General features: G+C 39.1%; 1 protein-coding gene across 1 annotated transcript in view; it reads right to left on the reverse strand.

Moving 5' to 3' along the window:
- DDAH1 (dimethylarginine dimethylaminohydrolase 1) overlaps positions 1-10,418 on the reverse strand; it is a 134,594-nt gene that overhangs the window by 96,477 nt on the left and 27,699 nt on the right. The gene's annotated exons all lie outside the window — the stretch shown is intronic.

The raw sequence follows: 10,418 nt of genomic DNA on the forward strand, positions 1-10,418 counted from the left end.
GGATAAGAAAAATTAGGATTTTCCAAGTCTAACCGCTGTACCCCTCCCCCCCAACCAAAGCACATATACTTAGTATAGTTGGTGGATTGTTTCAACACAAGGATAGCTTGTGGTCTTAAAAAAAAAAAAAACTCTGGATAAAGCTAAATTCAAATCTTGCATTCACGTTGTTTTACCTGAGTGATCTGAGTCCAGAATAATTACCCAATTATCTCAAGCTCAGTTTCTCTACTGCAAAAAAAGAGATTCATTCATTCAAAACATTCAGAAACTTCCATTCATTCAAAAAATATTTATGGAGTGTCCATTTCGTGTTAGGCAATATTCGAACTGCTGCGGATATACCAGTGAACAAAACAGATTAAGAGAAATCCTGCTCTAGTAGAATTTACATTATATTTACCACTAGTAGGAATAATTTCAGTACCTCCATCATAGGACTGTTGTGGGAATTAGATTAGTTACTACATATATAACACTTAGTGTCTGGCACACAGCAAGAGCTCATTAAATGTTAACTGCCATCAGTCATCATCATCATCATCATCATAGGATACTTATCTTTCATAAGGAGTTTTCCTTTTGTATTTTTTTTAATCCCTTGTTTCCTTAGAACCCAGGAATAATAAATTGAAATTAGGAATCTATGTGATATCACTGAGCCTCAATTTCCACATCTGTAAAATGGTGATAATACATACATGCCTTCTCTGCTCCACAGTGTTGGTATAAAAATCAAGTGAGACAACTCATATGCCAAAAAGCTTCATAAACTATCAAGTGCTATGCCAATTAAAAATATCACTATGCAGCTCCTGGAATAAGTCCATGCAATCAAAAGGCCCTGAATACATGTTTATTGAATTAAATGTCAATTTATTGCTAAAGCAATTGCATAGCCACTGTTAAGCAATCTCCCAAACGCCTGAGACCCAAAATATTAAACACTTATAAGTTAGTAACTAGCTACTGGTTTATTCAGACAGCGTCTCCTAAGTTAATACTGGCTATCAATAAGTTACCTGATATCTCCAAGGTGTGAAGAGCATTACATTTTTTTTGTACATCTACTCAGGCTAAAACTGCTAAACCTTTCTATTAGATTATGGATGATCTTAGTGCAAGTTCTTTATCTTACATCTAAGGCAAATAAGGCTCGGAGAAGTTAAGTAACTTTCTCAGGATCACAGCTAGTTAGTGTGGGCCCCAGTTTCCAATTTCACACCTAACCAGAGACAAGCACATGCTAGGTATGTTCTACACATGAAATAGAATACAGGTCTCTGATTCTTATTTAAACCCTACCCGGGTCTGTAGTGTGTAAAGAGCTCATCATTCTTGTAGTTTTGTTTTTTAGTTTTTTAAAGTGGAAGAGACAACAGGAAGCAAGTTAGGGAAGAGGTTATTCTGTATTATGGCATGTTGGAGAATCTGATCATTTTCTGAAATTTTTTCTGTGAAGCTTCTGATTTCTAGCAATCAAGGAGCCTGTTCAGAAGAAATGAACCAGTTGGGGAACTCTGTTTGGGGTTTTCATTCCAATTTGTTCATATGATAACTTGGATTCAAAGACGACTTTTATAGCTGTGAGAACTCTATATAGAAATGGCATGTGTAAAATGTCTGTGTTTTGCCAGTCGGTGCAGGACCAACTTGAAGGGACAGACAGGAATAGTCATCTATTTCCTTCCACGATCCGTCATCTGGGTGTGCCTGCATGTCTGTTGTCAACTGCTCTTGGAAAACAAACAAACAAACACGGTGAAATATCTTGTTTCTCTCTAAGGACATGACGGAAGTGAGAGTGAGAAAAAGTGGAAGGGAGATAAAAGGTCATAAGACAGGTGGGTCACTGATATTTGAGCGTATTTTTTCTCTCTTTTTGCACCCTTCCCACCTCATAAACATTTATGCATTTCCTGATGAACTGTCCTCCCAAATATCCTAGGTGAGGGAGGGGGTTGGAAAGCCTCTCCTTCAGGTGTCATATGTCTCCCCCAACACTGAGATCTGAACACGAGTCAAAGAAGTATAATCCAAGGTACCGAGGCCCAACACTAACAACATTCTTGGCACCAACCCATATATCAGTCTCATTTGTTAGGGAAGGTTATAGACTACTTGGCAGTCAGGTGTTAACCAGCTGAGTCCCAGCTAACTATTACTATGTTGTCCGCCCATATTTAGAACCCAAGTAGTCTGTGTCACCCAAGACTCTTCAAGGTATCCATGTGCCTCTCCAGACTTCTGAGAATCAAAGCTCAGGAGAGGGATATTATTGCCTGGGCAGGGGTTTGCTCGGAGACAAACACTGTTCAAGAAGGGTAAGGTTGTTGCGAGGTCAGTGAACGGATATCTGAGAAGGCATTGGGAATGGTCTGTTCCCCATCAGCTTCCTGCAGCAAACTCAACACAAGTAACCCCAGACAAGACAAACAGCCGGCAGCTTGCCTGTTTACTCCTGCTTGCCTGGGCAGCAAAGAAAGCGGTGTTTTATTCAGGATGATCAAGCAAAGGCTCAAGACAGCCAGACTGAGCACCACGAAACAGGGAGCTCCTTGAGGGCATGACCTCTCCTCCATCTCCCATCTTCCTTACCCTAGAGACTAACACAGTGCCTGATATAAAGCAGACTCTCAGCTAATCTATGCTAAACCAGCGAGAAGTCTCCCTAATATCCCTCTCAAATCTAGGATTCTGAGATGTCTAAGAAACACTACAACACAGAGAAATGTAAATTCTGTTGGTATTACAGTGGCTCCTAAATATGGTCAAATGTATTTTATTTTTGCATGGATTATTCGTGGCAAGTTTTGATTTCCAGTGGATTCTATCCTGACTGGAATGATAAAAGAATACCATATCCCTTAATGGCACAATTTAATTATATTCAGGAAATGTGGTTATTTTAATATTATTGTAAAGCAAACATGATTAAAAATGTGAATCTTCCCTGGAAAATATCACATGATGCACTCCAGAAGCAAATCCAAATGAATTTTAGTATACTTGATGATTTGGTTTACCTCTCCCACCTTCTATTAGTTAACCCGAATGTTTAAAACTTAAGGCATCTATAATGCCTTATAGATAAAGAAAACCAACCACATAAATAAAACAAACAATTTTTCACTTTCATTCTGGTATTTTAGCATCTTGAAGGCACAATGTGGTAAAAGCAAATTGGGGGCATGAACTCATCAAGACTTGGGCTGATTCCCACAAACCAAAACCAGCAAAACAAACAATACTTCAGACCTTATAATTCCCTATTCAGTTTTGGCTTAAACTTATTGATTCAGAGAAGATGATTGCAAACTATAGAATCCACTCTGTGACACTGATACTTACACGGTGTGATACAAATCTGTGTAAAAAAAAATTGGTTTAGGGCCAGGTTGCCAGGCTTTGTGTGTGTGTGTGTCTGTGTGTACAGGATTCAATTTTGTTTTTAATTCCGATATGTGCCACTTAGTGATTTTCATGGAATGGCTGAGGTACCAAGAAGAGTTGCAATTAGGAGGTAAAACATCAAAGACCTGGCAGGGGACCTGTGCTAACAGAGGAGCAGTGTGAGTTTGAGCTTGGCTGAGGGGATAAGAGAGGGTTTCCTTCCTTCACTCTGCATATGAAATCTACCTCCACTCAATGGCCTCTCAAAAATGCATTAGGTATTTGGTTGACATTTGTAGAGATTCCTGTCCTTAATGCTCAACAACAGTGATAACTGCAACAATATACACCTAGCATTTAGACAGCAAACATAATCAGAATTTTCTGGAGAAAGCTAATATGCAGAATTATAAAGACGTTTCATAGGTATTATCAACTCCACAACTAGGAATGTAAATACTATGCATAAAACTTGTACTAAATTCCTAAGCTAAAAAAAATTGAGCCAAGTTTTAAGTTTATTTTATACCATTCTTTAATAAAAAATGCCATTAAAATCATCCATGTTCTTTCATAAAAACAAGAAGGTAGGGAGGAAGGGAAGGAGGGAGGAAAGAAAAGAAAAGAAAATGAAGAAAGGAGGAAGACAGGGAGGAAAAGAAAAGCATATCATTTAGATGATAAAACAGTACAACTTTTTTCAGATGACATGATCATGTACATAGAAAGTCCACAAAAAAATCCTAGTAAGTGAATTTAGTAAGGTTGCAGATACAAGATGCAAGACTGCAAAATGCAATTAATCAATTGTATTTCTATATACAATTGCCCCCTTTATCCATGGGGGATATGTTCCAAGACCCTTAGTGGATACCTGAAACCTTGGATATACTGAACCCTATATATCTGATGTTTTTCTCTATACACGCATACCTATAATAAAGTCTAGATTATAAACTAAGCACAGTAAAATAATAAATAGTAAAACAACTATAGCAATACAGTATAATAAAAGGTATGTGAATATGGTCGTTAGCTGTCAAAAATCTCAATATTTCCCTCTCTCTCAAAATATCTTAAGCTGTGCTTACTCTTCTTTTTGTGATGACATGAGATGGTAAAACGCCTATGTGCTGAGATGAAGTGAGGTGAATGATGCAGGTAAGGTGACACAGCATTAGGTTACTACTAACCAGAAATCCTGACGGTATGTCAGAAGGAGGACCATTTGCTTCTGAACCGTGTTGGCTGTGAGTAACCGAAATCATGCAAAGCAAAACCACAGACAGATTCCCTCTATCCATAGAGGGAAAACAATTTTTTTTTTTTTTTGAGGGAAAACACTTTGAAAGACAGTAGATTTTTTTTTTAATCAGAAACAATGGAGGTTAGAACAAAATGGCCCAAGTTTTCAAGTACTGAATAAAAAATTATCAGTCCAGAATCCTATATCCATGAAAATGTCCCTCAATCATGGAGAGAAAATAAGACATTCCCAGATGAATGAGAACTGAAAGTATTCGTCATCAGCAGACCTACCCTAAAGAATAACTAAACCAAGTTCTCTAAATAAAAGGGAAATAATGAAAGAAGGAATCTTGAAACATTAGAAAACAAGAAAGAGCAACAGATAATAAAAATGAATAAATGCAATACCATTCTTTTCTCGAGTTTTCTAAAAAATGTTTGACATTTGAAGCAAAACTTGTGATTTGACGTGATTCTAAATGTATGCAGAGGAAGTACTTAAGACAATTATGCAGGAAAATGCAGGAAAGTAAAAGGAAGTAAAGGAAGATAAAGTTTCTATACCTCACTCAAAGTGATAAAATATAAAAACCAACAACTCTGGAAAGTTATGTATATGTCATATACTACCTAGAGCATGCACTATAAAAGCTATACAAAGGGGGAAAAAAACTATACAAAGAGATATACTCAAAAAACATTAAACATAAATAAAAAATTCTAACAACTATTCGAGTAATCCAGAGGAAAGCAGGAAAAAGAGCACAGAGAAATAAAAAACAGAACAATAAATAAAATGGCTGACACAGCTCTGAAATACAATAATTACATTAATTGCAAGTGGTCTAAATATACCAATTAAAAGCCAAAGATAGGCAAAGTGAATTAAAAGTGTAACACAACTGGGGCACCTCGGTGGCTCAATCATTAAGTGGCAGCCTTTCAGCTCAGGTCATGATCCCAGCATCCTGAGATCAAGCCCCACATGGGGCTCCCTCCTCTGCGGGAAGCCTGCCTCCCCTCTCTCACTCCCCTTGCTTGTGTTCCCTCTCTTGCTGTGTCTCTCTCTGTCTAATAAATAAATAAAATCTTTTTAAAAAATGTAACACAACTATATGCTGCCCACTAAAAACTCACTTCAAACATAAGGGTACAGGTAGATTCAAAAGAAAAGGGAGGAAAAAGATATATCATGCAAAAACCTAATCGAAAGAAAATAGGAGTAGCTATATTAATGTCAGATAAAGTAGACTTCAGACCAAAGAATACTACCAGAGACAGAGAGAGAGGAAGATATTACAAAAATGCTGGAAAGGTCCATCCAGAAGACATAGCAATCCTAAATGGCTGTGCACCAAACCACAGAGCACCAAAACATGTGAGACAAAAACTGACAGAACTGAAAAGGGAAATTGACTAATCAACAGTTACAGTTGGAAACTCAGCATCCCACTCTCAGCAACGGATGGTACTAGACATAAAACAGAAGGTACAGAAGAACACACCACATCAACCACCAGCATCTAATCTACATTTATAGATAGAATACCCAACAATGGCAGAATACCTATTCTTTTCAAGGGCCCAGAGAACATCTACAAGACATGTTTAACTTAGTATATTGTGGGCCATAAAGAAAACCTCATAAAACTTAAAAAACTATACAGTGTGTTCTCTGACCAGATGGAATCAAACCTAAGACTAAGGACAGAAAGGTAACAGGAAAATCTTCAAAACACCTGGAAACTAAATGACACACATCCAGTCAATGGGTCAAAGAGGAAGTCTCAGCAGAAGGTGAAAAATACACTGAAATGAACAAAGATGAAAATACAAAATATCAAAAGTTGTAGGAGAGAGCTAAAGCAGTGTGAAAGAATGCTTTTCTTCCTTAGATCAGGAACAGAGCAAGGATATTCACTGTCACCACTCACTCTTATTTAACATAGTACTACAGAAGTATTTGAAGTTTTCTTTTAAAAGTTTTATCTGTTTTTAAAGTTTTAAAGTTTTATTTTAAAAGTTTTATCTGGGATAAATGCACACAAACATATACCACACAGACACACACCCCTAGAATTAATAAAATTATCTTAAAAAGTAAATAAATGCTCATCTTGTCTCAGATGTCACCACTTCTCATAAGTCTTCGTGGACCCATCTATTTTCGACAGTATTTCTCTCAGTCATAATTCTTATCACTGCTACATTTGTCTGTTTATTTTTTTTCCTACCCTTAGTCCCAGCAGACTATGGTGTAGTGTCTAGCACACTGACCTCATGCAAGTCCTTTATCGTAAAAGTTGGCTGGATAACAACACAAGCTAAAGTCAAAAGGGAATTGTCATCAGAACCTCAACTACCATGAACTTTTGTGGAGAAAATCCATCTCACTGCCCCTGATTTTAGAATCAGCAGATAGCTCTGAATCCTGATTTTCACTGTTTCTATCTGGGTACCCATCTGGGAATCTTGGCTCCCTCATCTGGGAATCTTGGCTCCCTCCTTTCTTTCTTTAGTAGCTTTCGTGTGAGGTTGAAGCAGTACCCTTCACCCTCCAGGTTCCTAATTTTTTCTTTTTTTAAACATTTCTTTTTTTTCTTCTTAATTAATTTATTTGAGAGAGAGAGAGATCGCAAGTACGCAGAGAGGCAGGCAGAGAGAGAGGGGGAAGCAGGCTCCCTGCTGAGCAGAGAGCCTGATGTGGGGTTCGATCCCAGGACCCTGGGATCATGACCTGAGCCGAAGGCAGAGGCTTTAACCCACTGAGCCACCCAGGTGTCCCCAGGTTTCTAATTCTTAAAGGCATTTCTTGCTTAAGTGTTACTCCTTTCATGAGAGTTGCTCTTTCTGTTTCTCATAGCTCATTATCTCAGTGAGTTCTACACAAGCCCCACCCCACCCCCAACAGGCTTGTTTATAACATAGACTGTTGAACACAAGAAAATGGGAGGCAGCCTGGGTCCTTCCTCCTGCTCCTCAGTCTCTCTCTTTTTTTTTTTTTTTCCTGCTCCACGGTCTTAATTCAGGGTTGGCCATCAATACCAGTACTTCCCATGATTTCAATTCAATTATAAAAAGAGATTCATTATGTGGCAACACAATGTCACAGAGCCCTATGAGGCTTATTTGACCCATACGGAAAAAGAAACTCTACAAGCTCTCAGATGTCTATCTGGATTCTCTTCTTACTATACCTGGAGCTTTGCAGTGCATGAGAGAAGTGATTTATCTCACAGCCATATCACTGAAAAGAAATAGCATCCTCTGGCCATGGAGTTTTCTGAATTTCAATAAGGTAATGGAAGAGGATAAAAGAATGGCAAACAATGGTTTTAGTGAAATATTAGGCTAAAAGCAAGAGCTGCAGGGTCTCAAAGCCCAGTTTAGGGGCCTGGGTCGCTCAGTTGCAGCTGACTCTGGGTTTCAGCTCAGGTCATGATCTCAGAGTCACAAGATCAAGCCCCACATCAGGCACTCAGCACAGTCTGTTTCAGATTTTATTTTTTTTTTTTTTAAGATTTTATTTATTTATTTGACAGAGAGAGAGAGAGAGACAGACAGAGAGAGAGTACAAACAGAGGGAGCAGCAGGCAGAGGGAGAAGCAGACTCCCTGCTGAGCAAGGAGTCTGACAAGGGACTCAATCCCAGGACCCTGGGATCATGACCCGAGCCAAAGGCAGATGTCTAATCAACTGAGCTACCAAGGTACTCCTCTGCTTCAGATACTTTCTCCTTCTCCCTCTAGCTCTTAATCTCTCTCTCAAATAAATAAATCTTGAAAAAGCCCAGTTTAGAGTCAAGTTTTCACTACGTACTTGTGGGCAATCTTGGGCAAATAACTTAATCTTGTGAAGCACTGGTTTTGCTGCATGAAAAATGTGAATATTAACAACTCTCTCCAAGGATTGAGATAAAACTCTCAAGTCACTGGCACACAGTAAAGACTCCTTAAATGGCATTAGTGATTGTCATAGTCAACTGTGTGAATCCAGCCTCATAACCTGGCATTGTAGTAATGTACCAGGAACCTTGGTGCAGGTTACTGCATTCTCCTGGAGAGCAAAGATTGGAGACAGCTAGTTATGGAAGTAAGATTAAGTAGCATAAGACTCCACTGCTCATGTATGTTGAAGTAAGCTCAAAATGAGGAATTAAGGGCCATGTCTATACTCCCCAAATCAAGTGCCATATTTTTTTTTTTTCAAGTGCCATATTTTAAAATCAGAAAATGTACGTGGCTGGTGCCTTTATCCACTATGCAATACATAAGATGATTAGAAACAAGGTACAGAATCTTTGGCCTTCCCACTATAAATCCTGCAGATTATTTTAGTTTCAAGAACACAATAAAAGTATGATATTTGGGAAATAAGACAAAGGACATTCCAGATAAAACCATAATAATTTATTTTACTAGCACATAAAATAATGTTTCCTATTACCTCTCAAAGATGTAAGAGGCTTTCAGTATTTAAATTTTATTTTCAGAAAGTGCATTTTCACAAACTTGGAGAAAATATGCAAGATTTTTAAAAATATGCAGTACTGTATTTTATTTTCGAGCACAGGAAAGTCACCAAGACAGCCAAAGGACAAAAATCCTGCTTTGTCCTTACCACCACTGTACTACTCTTCCTAGAAAGGTGAACCCGTCTCTTTCCTGTGCCATCAAAACAGGTGTTTGCCATACCAGAGCTAATACCTTCTATTAATGCCATTCACAAGGAATTAGTATTCCAGAGAACAGGAGAGTGCAGTATATTCAAGTGGGTAACAAAGGTTTGGGCAGACACATCTTGGGAATGCTGTGCTATATCATTAGCAGAAATGACGAGAAAGTGACCACGTATGGGTGGTGATGGGAAAATAGTTGTTATGGCAACACTGGCAAACGGGAACCTTGGGGAGAGCTGGCTCAGGCACCAGCTGGTGCTGACACTGTTGGGGTTCTGCTGCCTGTGTTGGGAAAGGTGCTGAGTATCTCTCTGGGCTGTACTGTCATTGTGGGTGAACTGATCATCTAGAGAAGTATTATGATGGAGATGCGGAGGGGTGTGGAGTAGGAAAGCTGGAAAGTTCAGGGCCTGGGAGAGCAGGGAAGCTCTCCAGCCATAGAAGGCTATCACTAGTGAAAAGAGAGGCTCTGAGAAGAGGTGAAGGCCACGACTGTGGAGGGACGGATGCTGCTGACAGCTTGTACTTCTTGCACATAAGTGCCTAGGGCGAGCCCTATTGCCTGAAGCTGAGACGAGGTAGACCTACTCAAAACAGGCTCATGGTACCATGATAAACAAGTTCACAAATTCTTTGACATTCCTCCAGTAAAAGGTAAAATCTAATTCCCCTTCCCTTGACTATGGGCCAGCCTTAGTGGCCTGCTTCTCATTAAAAAATGGTGGTATTGCGTGATTTTTGAAACTTGATTAGGAAAGTCAATACAGCTTCCATCTGGCTTTCTCTCTCCTGTTCTCTCTCTGACCCTCTTAGGTCTCCTAAGCCACCATATAGAAACCCCTGCAGCTCTGACACCACCACATTGGACAGACCACAAAGAAATCCACAGAGAGGTGGGGAGAGAGGCCTGCGCAGCCTCAGCTGTGGCACTCTCTAGCTATTTGAGTCTCTCCGGTACCAACCGCCAGAACTGTAAATAATTACTTTTTGAGCCCCAATCAGCTGACACCACGCAAAGCAACGACAAGCTATCCCCACAAAGTCCTGCCCAAATTGCAGATTCATGAGCAAATTAAATTCCGTCATTGCTTTAAGCCAC

This window comes from Mustela lutreola, chromosome 10 (genome assembly GCF_030435805.1).
Source record: "Mustela lutreola isolate mMusLut2 chromosome 10, mMusLut2.pri, whole genome shotgun sequence".
Taxonomy (NCBI): domain Eukaryota; kingdom Metazoa; phylum Chordata; class Mammalia; order Carnivora; family Mustelidae; genus Mustela; species Mustela lutreola.